The 12,024-nt window shown below is 40.8% G+C and overlaps 1 pseudogene; it reads right to left on the bottom strand.

The window, feature by feature from the left end:
• Window positions 1–779: 779 nt before the first annotated feature.
• On the bottom strand, window positions 780–924 carry LOC125526133 (small nucleolar RNA Z247; annotated as a pseudogene).
• Window positions 925–12,024: the final 11,100 nt, after the last annotated feature.

The raw sequence follows: 12,024 nt of genomic DNA, 5'->3' as shown, positions 1-12,024 counted from the left end.
AGTTGACGAAATTTTGGTGACACCATATGCTTGTTTATTGAACCTTCTAATCTCCGGAATCAACGGGTAAAGCCCTCGAACACATCTACCTCGAAATAGGATTTTCTTCGTGACCTGGTCCTTGATCAAAAAGAAGAAGGGGTGAAATTCAAGAAAGACATGATTATCAAGAGCAATACGATGAACAGAGAGAAGGCTTTTCGAGGCACTAGGAACATGCAAAATTTTTCTTAGATGAATTTTGCGAGTGGGGGTTTTAATAACTGAATGACCAACGTGACAAATCCTCATACCTTCTCCGTTTGCACCAGTATGGATTTGGTCCTGGCCCCTGTACTTCTCACGCATGGTTACCTTTTCCAGCTCACCGGTGATGTGGTTAGTGGCACCACTATCCACATACCAGTTTGTGTCGATGTCGTAGGAACCACCTGCTGCGGCAGCAACTTTCTCATCTTTAGAGGACTCACCATCTTCATCAAAGCGATACCAACAGTCCAGCACCGTGTGCCCCAGCTTGCCACAAATCTGGAAGCGCACAGCGTCAGGCCGTGATTTGGAGGTGGAGTTGCGGCGGCCCCTGGTGTTGGTGTTGAAGGGGCGGCCGCCGTCATTGCGAGATGAGTTGTTGCTGCCACTGTTTCCACCTTGCTGCCTGCCCTTGGCGCGCGCTGGTCCCCGATAGCGAGAGGATCCACCACCGCGACCACGAACAACAGTGTTTGCAGAGGACTTGAATCCCCCGCCTGAGTTGGTGCTATGGAAGAGGGCAACCCTCTGATCGAAATTACTCATCTGGGCAAAGAGATCATCGAGGGTTACCGGTTCAAAAGCAGGGCGCGCGTCGAGAGAAGACACGAGCGGCTGGTAGTCCATGTCGAGGCCGCCGGTGATGTAGGAGATTAGCTCATCATCATCCAGGGGCTTTCCAGCTGCGGCGAGCTCATCTGCCAGTGAGCGCATGTGGGCGAAGTAGGCCTCCACCGTCTGGGTTCCCTTCTGCGTGTTGGAGAGGGCGATCCGGATGTTGTTGATCCGTGATCGGGACTGCGACGAAAACATGTTCGCCAGAGCAGCCCAGAGCTCGTGCGGCGTGGTGATGGACGTAACCTGCACGAGAACTTCCTTGGAGAGGTTATTCAACAGATATCCAAGTACCTCCTGACCTTCTATAACCCAACTCTTATGGAGGGGATTAGGCGCAGAGTGTTCTTTCCCGTCTTTGTCCGTGGTGACCAGGACCTTGACGGGCTCCGCCGCGGATGCATCCACATAGTCGAAGACCCCAGCACCTCTCAGCTGCGGCGTCACCTGGGTGCGCCACAATATGTAGTTGGTGCGGGTAAGCTTCTCGGTGACCTAACCACTTAGGCCGGCAGGGGAAGCACCGGAGGAGGACGACATGGCAGGAGCGAAGGCGGAAGGCGTGCTGGCTAGATGGGATAGGAAGAGGAAGCTCTGATACCATGTAAACTTTCTATGAAGCGTCGTGCCTGTTGAGGCCGAGCCTGCGTGTTTATATAGAGCAGGGGCTAAACCCTGATTGCGTACAAAGGGAGTTCGGTACAGGAGGTTTACATCTTGGAAGAGAAGAAAGAATTAGGAGATAACAATGCTTAAACCGATTTCTATCTATATCTACTTGAGCTAACCCCTTGCCGAAGTTATATGGCACATGTCAACACATATGACGTGACAATATGTTGTTTAACACCCACTACTGATTGTACGGCTAGCACTAACCCATTCAACTACATGACGCACATTCTCCCGGCCACAAATGCATAAGAAACAGCTTCATGCACCACACCATTAATCGTCCCTAATTATCTCTGCCTCCATTACTCCGCAATTGTGAGAAAAGTTCGTATAAAAACCCCTCTGGACCAACATTGTAATCCAACAAGCACGCCTGTTTACATTCTCATCTAGGAAACGTCCTCTACCTTGCTAGCTGCAGATTTCATATTTTCATCCACCCTTAATTTTTCCTATCATCAAGCTCATGCTTTTCAATTTCTCGCGTTGCTCTCGGGATTGAAAGGTGCTCGACTTTTTGCTTCATAGGTCGCTCAGATTGGATTCATTGCTTTGTCTTTCTCCTGCTGCTCGTGTTGGTACGCAACTACTTATCTCTGAATTTAATTATCTAGACTCGATTAGCGAATGCATGCACCTTCTATTTGTTTATGTGCATATTACATACCAATATACCATACAAATTCCTTCCCTTGGACTATTCATATCGATACCTCTAGATACAACCCATATGCTTATGTTTGCTGAATTCTTTTTGTATGTGTTAAGCCAATAATTTTTTTGTATGTGTTAAGCCAGTATTTATTTTTGCATTGTTTACCTCTGTTTTGAAGGTTCTTGAATCTACTGACCCCGAAAGAGTGATAATACTATGATATTCTGAGAGGTCATTTTTTCTCTCTCAAACGATTCCATGTTTGAAAGACATCAATTCTTTGAATTCCAACACGTTGGCCTGGACCAAGGATTTTACCTTCACATGTGAAATCTTCTAGAGTACTTGTATTCTCAGTTAATCTATCAACAGCATAAGAAAATAAGAGAGTGGATGCCAATATATTACTCTTTCCATCAGTATACGGTGGTGCCTTTTATTATAAGATGTCTGTCAATTTTATATATTTTTTTGGATTTGCTTAATATGTGGCATGTACCTAGGACCATTCACTCAATGTGGTATGAGAACCTTCCTTTTCCAATTGTTTCTTAGGATTGATATCAAGGTAAACTCTTTTTCAGAAATAGTATGTTCGAGGAAGTTTATTCAAGAAAGCTGGGAATATATTCGTCTCACTCCTCATGCTATATTACTATGGGAACCCGTCTATCATATAGCTATTAATCTATATCATCACAAATCTACCATGAGGATGGTCTATTCTAATCATTTATATGAAGAGTGTGTTCCTATAAACAATATCAAGAGGTTCACACGGAGATATTAGCACATTGCTCCAATGTATCTCCAGCTGCATTTGATGAGATTCTCAATGGCATACTACATTACATGATAACCTTTTCTGGTATACTACATTACATGATAACCTTTTCTCATATAAATGTGAAGAATTACAAGGACACTGATCAACATCGATGAAAAATTAAACGCTGCAGCTCACATCCTGTAATTCTTTCTGTAATATCTGGTTGGGAACTCTCTATGCTTTTTGTGCTCAATGTGCATTAACTAAAATGGATAAATTAAATTATTCTTATTTTGTACTTTGTCCCATGTATAAACAAAAGAACTATTTGAGATCTTGGTGTTAATATAATATTGAGATGCGGGAGGTGCTCTCCATGCGCTCTTTGCTCCGTAGTATGAAAAGTCAACAACAGTTCATGTTCTATTCAAGTTCTGCTACACGTCCATATAGGCTATTCCCTAATTGTAGTTTCGTATGCCAAACATTTTATTTTATTTATTCATGCCGGAGTTCAAGAATCATGTAATTTCTTTTCCCATTTAATTATGAATTATATCATGATTTATACATGTGCATTGGGCCGGGAGAGCGGGAGCGTCCTGAGTTTGTCTGAATTTTTGGCACAAAGTGCACCGAGTGATGTTCGCTTCCCCAACAACAAACAATTAATGATTAAGGGTGACATCTTGAATTTCTTGGCCGAAGTTGTTACACAATAAATGACTACCAAGGTATGAATGATATGAACATTTATCATTAGTTAATCTTAATACGAACAACACTCTTTTGCAATATACCGGCAGGCCAACGCATTACAGATGCTTTTATCAACCAGATTATCCTATTTTTTAAACTTTTCACATCATTCTATCAAAGATTCAAGTAAACATATTTTTATATATTTGCTTTAGTGATTTCACAAATTACTTACTCCACAAATCCTCCTTTAGAGCAATACTACAAATTCCCGCAGCAACGTGCGGGGAATCATCTAGTGTTTAGAGATAGAGGTGTCGATAAAATAAAATACGGACATGAGGGCATCATGGTCATTCTTAAAACATCAACATATATATTGCTTGCAACGATGACAACTTACTTGAAGGATCTTACTCAATCCATAGGTAGATATGGTGGACTCTTATGGCAAACTAACAAACTATAATCCCAGTCATTGAAGCAATTGCAATTTATCATAACATAGGAAAGAGTCAATATAAGAGCTTCTCAGCAAGTCCACATATTCAACCATCATTTAGTCTTTCACAATTGCTAACACTCACGCGATATTTATGGTTATGAAGTTTTAATCGGACACAGAGAAAGATAGGGGCTTATAGTTTTGCCTTCCAACCTTTTACCTCAAGGGTAATGTCAACAATAATAGTTCATGAAAACTCACATCCAATTAGCTATATATACCTGGATCTTTCCAACACATTGTGCTTGCCAAAGGATAAAATGTAAAAAGGAAAGGTGAAGATCACCGTGACTCTTGCATGAAGTATAAGACAAGAATAAAAGATAGGCCCTTCGCAGAGGGAAGTAGAGGTTGTCATGTGCTTTTATGGTTGGATGCACAAAATCTTAATGCGAAAGAACATCACTTTATATTGCCACTTGTGATATGGACCTTTATTATGCAGTCCGTCGCTTTTATTTCTTCCACATCACAAGATCGTATAAAGCTTATTTTCTCCACACTAATAAATCATACATATTTAGAGATCAATTTTTATTGCTTGCAACGATGACAACTTACTTGAAGGATCTTACTCAATCCATAGGTAGATATGGTGGACTCTTATGGCAAAACTGGGTTTAAGGATATTTAGAAGCACAAGTAGTATATCTACTTGGTGCAAAGAATTTGGCTAGAATGAGAGGGAAAGGCAAGCTCAACATGTTGGATGATCCATGACAATATAATTTATCTCAGATGTAAGAAAACATAACCCATTACGTTGTCTTCCTTGTCCAACATCAACTCTTTAGCATGTCATATTTTAATGAGTGCTCACAATCATAAAAGATGTCCAAGATAGTATATTTATATGTGAAAACCTCTCTTTCTTTATTACTTCCTATTTATTGCAACGATGACCAAAACTATGTTTGTCAACTCTCAACAATTTTTATTCATCATACTCTTTATATGTGAAGTCATTACTCTCCATAAGATCCATATGATCTCTTTATTTATTTTTATTTCTTCTCTTTTCTTCTATTCCCTCAAGATCATAGTAATATAATCAAGCCTTGACTCAACAATAATCTTTATTATATATAGCTCACGGACTCGCTTACATAGAAGGATCATAAAGCAAAACTCAAAACTAGAACATACTAAAACTTTATTCTACTAGATCAAGATATTACCAATAGGGTCAAACTAAGAAAAATGGTAAAGATAAAAGTGATGGTGATAAGATACCGGGGCACTCCCCCAAGCTTGACAATTGCCAAGGGGAGTGCCCATACCCATGTGTTTATGTCTCCTTCCTCGGGGGTGGTGATGACGTGTTCTTCTCCCTTAATTTGCGCTTGAGGATAGAATTTTGTTCCCTTAGGTCCTCGATCTCCCGCTGAAGGCTTAATACCCTTTTGCATAGTTCTTGTTTGTTCTCCTGCAAGAGACGAAAAGGGATAAACTCGATCTTAGGTTTCTTTGCTCTATTGGGGAGGCTTGACTTTTGGAACTCCACATGCATGTCCCCAGGTTGAGGTAATGGGACTTCATCTTCATCTGAGCTCGTCTCCTCTGTTCCCTTAGGCTCATAGTCTTCTTCTTCCTTCGTGGTCCAACTACAATGGTCCAAATCCCCGTAGACCTTATGATCTGCAAGGTAATCTGCCACATAGCTTTCTCCCTCCGAATCTTGGGATGACATAATGCTCTAATCTGCAGCAGAAACAACTCGAAGCAAAGACAGAGGATATTTGCGTGATACAGTGGTCAAGACCTTCGGGAGATTATATAATGAATTTTTACCGACCAAAAGGAATATCGTGCAAGAAAATGGAGTCCGGAGAGCACACGAGGCAGGGGGCGCGCTGATACGTCTCCAACATATCTATAATTTTTGATTGCTCCATGCTATATTACCTACTGTTTTGGACATTATTGGGCTTTATTATCCACTTTTATATTATTTTTTGGACTAACCTATTAACCAGAGGCCCAGCCCAGAATTGTTGTTTTTTTGCCAGTTTTAGGGTTTCGAAGAAAAGGAATATCAAACGGAGTCCAAACAGAATGAAACCTTCGGGAACGTGATTTTCTCAACGAACAATACCCAGGAGACTTGGACCCTACGGCAAGACACAGAAGAGGAGGCCACGAGGTAGGGGGCGCGCCTACCCCCCTAGGCGCGCCCTCCACCCTCGTGGCCCCCCTGTTGTTCCATCGACGTACTCCTTCCTCCTATATATACCTACGTACCCCCAAATGATCAGATACAGAGCCAAAACCCTAATTCCACCGCCGCAACTTTCTGTATCCACGAGATCCAATCTTGGGGCCTATTCCGGAGCTCCGCCGGAGGGGGCATCGATCACGGAGGGCTTCTACATCAACACCATAGCCCCTCCGACGAAGTGTGAGTAGTTCACCTCAGACCTATGGGTCCATAGTTAGTAGCTAGATGGCTTCTTCTCTCCTTTTGGATCTCAATACAATGTTCTCCCCCTCTCTTGTGGAGATCTATTCGATGTAATCTTCTTTTTGCGGTGTGTTTGTTGAGACCGATGAATTGTGGGTTTATGATCAAGTCTATCTATGAACAATATTTGAATCTTCTCTGAATTCTTTTATGTATGATTGGTTATCTTTGCAAGTCTCTTCGAATTATCAGTTTGGTTTGGTCTACTAGATTGATCTTTCTTGCAATGGGAGAAGTGCTTAGCTTTGGGTTCAATCTTGCAGTGTCCTTTCCTAGTGACAGTAGGGGCAGCAAGGCACATATTGTATTGTTGCCATCGAGGATAACAAGATGGGGTTTTCATCATATTGCATGAGTTTATCCCTCTACATCATGTCATCTTGCTTAAGGCGTTACTCTGTTTTCATTAACTTAATACTCTAGATGCATGCTGGATAGCGGTCGATGAGTGGAGTAATAGTAGTAGATGCAGGCAGGAGTCGGTCTACTTGTCTCGGACGGGATGCCTATGTACATGATCATACCTAGATATTCTCATAACTATGCTCAATTCTGTCAATTGCTCAACAGTAATTTGTTCACCCACCGTAGAATACTTATGCTCTCGAGAGAAGCCACTAGTGAAACCTATGGCCCCCGGGTCTATCTTCATCATATTAATCTCCCAATACTTAGTTATTTCCTTTGCTTTTATTTTACTTTGCATCTTTATCACAAAAATACTAAAAATATTATCTTATCATATCTATCAGATCTCACTCTCGTAAGTGGCCGTGTAGGGATTGACAACCCCTTATCACATTGATTGCGAGGATTTATTTGTTTTGTGCAGGTGCGAGGGACTCGCGTGTAGCCTCCTACTGGATTGATACCTTGGTTCTCAAAAAGTAAGGGAAATGCTTACGCTACTTTGCCGCATCATCCCTTCCTCTTTGGGGAAAACCAACACAATGCTCAAGAGGTAGCACGCGCCTAGGGGGGTAGGGCGTGCCCTCCACCCTCATGGATGCCTCATGTCCTTCCCGGACTACTTCTTATTTTCCCCTTTTCTTAAATATTCCAAAACAGAGAAAAATTGCCATTAGAACTGTTTTGGAGTCGGTTTACTTACCGTACCATGCACCTATTCCTTTTCGGAGTCTGAAACGTTCTGGAAAGTGTCCCTTATGTATTCCTCCGAGGTTACGGTTTCAATAACATTAGTTTCGACATTTATGGGATTACCTGAGATATAATGTTTGATTCTTTGACCGTTCACTACCCTCGGATTTGTGCCTTCGAAGTTGTTGATTTTTATGGCACCAGAACGATAGACCTCCTCGATGATGTAAGGACCTTCCCATTTAGAGAGGAGTTTGCCTGCAAAAAATCTAAAACGAGAGTTGTATAGCAATACATAATCACCTACATTAAACTCATGCTTTTGTATCCTTTTATCATGCCATCTTTTAACTTTTTCTTTAAATAGTTTGGCATTCTCATAAGCCTGGGCTCTCCATTCATCAAGTGAGCTAATGTCAAAAAGCCTCTTCTCACCGGCAAGTTTGAAGTCATAGTTGATCTCTTTAATGGCCTAATATGCCTTATGTTCTAGTTCAAGAGGTAAGTGACATGCTTTACCGTAAACCATTTTATACGGAGACATACCCATAGGATTCTTATATGCAGTTCTATAAGCCCATAATGCATCATCAAGTTTCTTGGACCAATTATTTCTAGATCTATTAATAGTCTTTTGCAAAATTAATTTAAGCTCTCTATTGCTCAATTCTACTTGACCACTAGACTGTGGATTATATGGAGACGCAATTATATGATTAACATCATACTTAGCAAGTATTTTACGAAAAGCACCATGAATAAAATGTGAACCACCATCAGTCATTAAATATCTAGGGACTCCAAACCTTGGAAAAATAACTTCTTTAAGCATCTTAATAGAGGTGCTTTGATCAGCACTACTAGTTGGAATAGCTTCTACCCACTTAGTAACATAATCAACAGAAACTAAAATATGAGTATACCCATTAGAGGAAGGAAATGGTCCCATATAATCAAAGCCCCAAACATCAAATGGTTCAATAACAAGTGAATAATTCATGGGCATTTCTTGACGTCTACTAATATTACCAATTCTTTGACATTCATCACAGGACATGACAAACTTACGGGCATCCTTGAAGAGAGTAGGCCAATAAAAATCGGATTGCAATACCTTATGTGCAGTTCTATCTCCAGCGTGGTGTCCTCCATAAGCCTCGGAGTGACACTTGCGTAGGATCTATTCCTGTTCATGCTTAGGTACACAACGTCTAATAACACCATCCACTACTTCTTTATAAAGATGTGGGTCATCCCAGAAGTAATGTCTTAAATCATAGAAGAACTTTTTCTTTTGCTGGTATGTGAAACTAGGTGGTATAAACTTAGCAACAATATAATTAGCATAATCAGCATACCATGGAGCAGTAAGAGAAGCATTTATGACATCTAATTGTTCATCAGGAAAGCTATCATCAATAGGTAGTGGGTCATCAAGAATATTCTCTAACCTAGACAAGTTGTCTGCAACGGGGTTCTCAACTCCCTTTCTATCAATAATATTCAAATCGAATTCTTGAAGCAAGAGAACCCATCTAATAAGTCTAGGTTTAGCATCTTTCTTTTCCATAAGATATTTAATAGCAGCATGATCAGTGTGAACAGTTACTTTTGAATCAACAATATAAGGTCTAAACTTACCACAAGCAAATACAACTGCTAAAAATTATTTTTCAGTAGTAGCATAATTTCTTTGAGCACTGTCTAGAGCTTTACTAGCATATTGGATAACAGTTAATTTCTTATCAACTCTTTGTCCTAGAAAAACCCCTACATCATAATCACTAGCATCACACATAATTTCAAATGGTAAATTCCAATCAGGAGGTTGAACAATAGGCGCAGAAATCAAAGCTTTCTTAAGCATTCCAAATGCTTCTACACAATCATCATCAAAGACAAAAGGAACATCTGTTTGTAAAAGATTAGTCAGAGGCCAAGAAATTTTAGAAAATTCCTTAATGAACCTCCTATAAAAACTGCCATGACCAAGGAAACTTCTTATACCTTTAATGTCCTTAGGACATGACATCTTTTCAATAGCATCAACCTTAGCTTTATCAACTTCAATTCCTCTTTCAGAAATTTTATGCCCCAAGAAAATACCTTCATTAACCATAAAGTGGCACTTGTCCCAATTCAAGACAAGATTAGTTTCTTCACATCTCTGCAAAACTCGATCAAGGTTGCTTAAGCAATCATCAAAAGAAGTTCCGTAAATGGAGAAATCATCCATGAAAATCTCAACAATCTTTTCACAAAAGTCAGAGAATATAGTAGTCATACATCTTTGAAAGGTAGCAGGTGCATTACATAAACAAAAAGGCATACGTCTATAAGCAAGGGTGTCGAAAGGGCAAGTAAAAGTTATCTTTTCTTGATCCTCTTTTGACATAGGTATTTGAGAGAAACCAGAATAACCATCTAGAAAGCAAAAATGTGCATGCTTGGATAATATTTCTAGCATTTGATCAATAAAAGGTAAAGGGTAATGATCCTTTTTAGTAGCTTTATTTAGTTTACGAAAATCAATTACCATTCTATAACCTGTAACAATTCTTTGTGGGATCAATTCATCTTTATCATTAGGGAAAACAGTAATACCTCCCTTCTTAGGGACACAATGGACAGGACTTACCCACTGACTATCAGCAACGGGATAAATTATACCTGCCTCTAGAAGCTTTAGTATTTCTTTTCTTACCACTTCTTTCATCTTAGGATTTAACCTTCGTTGGTGATCAACAACCGGTTTAACATCTTTCTCCAGTTTTATTTCGTGCTGGCAGAGAGTGGGACTAATGCCCTTAAGATCATCCAGAGTATATCCAATAGCAGCACGGTGCTTATTCAGAGTTTTCAATAATTTCTTTTCCTCATGCTCTGAAAGGTTAGCACTAATAATAACAGGATATATCTCTTTCTCATCAAGATAAGCATATTTAAGAGTATCAGGTAAAGGTTTAAGCTCAAACATGGGATCACCCTTGGGTGGGGGAGGATCCCCTAGGATTTCAACAGGCAAGTTGTGTTTCAATATAGGTCCCTCACTACTAGGGAAAACCTTATACACAGAATCTTAGCAGCAGCGCGGTCTAAAAACAGATGCTACTGCTAACTAGCAGTAGCGAGCTTCAGAAAACCGCACTACTAATAGCACGGTAGCAGTAGTGGTCTAGGTGAAACAAGCGCTACTACTATAATTGCCACGGCGTTGCCCCCAGGCTAGATATAGTAGTAGCGCCCTTTCGAGGACACGCTAATGCTAAAGTACTTAGTAACAATGTTTTTCTTCAAAACATGCTACCGCTAAGTATTGCACCTAATTAAGTTTAGTCCCATAATGCTAAGCGAACAAGGTGTTTACCACCTTAAATATGTTACTTCTCAAACTATCTCGAGCACATGGTCTTCATTGAACTATATGTGTAAGATTTGTGGCTGCAATATGAATCTTCACCTGTGCTTATATAGGTACTGTGAGGATTCATTTTGACTATTTAGATTCTACACAAAAAGATCAATGATGACCAATGTATATTTTTTGAAGTTTTTACATGCTTAGACTTAGCAGTAGCGAGTTTTCAGCGCAAAGCGCTACTGATATTATAAAACAGAAAGGAATACCTGTAGCGCGTTTCGCTTGACACGCTATAGCTAACTTAGCTATAGCGCGTTCGGGCAAAACGCGCTGCTGCTAGTTTGACTTAACCCCCGGCCGCACGGGCTCAAAATTTTGCTAAGTCCTTCCCCTCCACTTGCCCCTCTCCCCCAACTGCTCCATCGCCGCTGTCACCCTGCCGCTCTCGACCTCACCGCCGCCGCCCGCCGCCGCCCTCAACCTCACCACCGCCGCCACCCACCGCACACCCTCGATGCCGCCCCCGACCTCGACGCCGCCCCGACCCCGACATGGACGCCGCCCTCCGTCGCACGCCCGAGCCCCGACCCCGTCCTCGACGCCGCTTGTCGGGCCCTCGCCGCAGTCACCGTAAGGCTCTGCCTCTCCTCTCCCCTACCCTCCTCTCTCTCTGCCAGGGAAATTCATATATGTGTTGATGCTGTGTTGATGTTCATATGAACCCTAGATTTGTTTAGGGCAGTAGGCTTTTTTTAGCATTTAGGAAAAATGATAAGCAATTTTTTTAGGAAATTAGCTAGGGCAAATTTTTATGAAAATGCCTAAACAGTAATTTCATTCAAAAAACAAAAAACAGAATTGTTGTTCTTTCAAAAACTTGGTTAAACTAATTGTTGCTATGTAAACAAAAAACAAGATTGTTGTTATATGATAT

The sequence above is a fragment of the Triticum urartu genome, chromosome 7A (assembly GCF_056163025.1).
Source record: "Triticum urartu cultivar PI428250 chromosome 7A, HENAU_Tu73, whole genome shotgun sequence".
Taxonomy (NCBI): Eukaryota; Viridiplantae; Streptophyta; class Magnoliopsida; order Poales; family Poaceae; genus Triticum; species Triticum urartu.
This window is presented reverse-complemented; position numbering and strand designations above follow the sequence as displayed.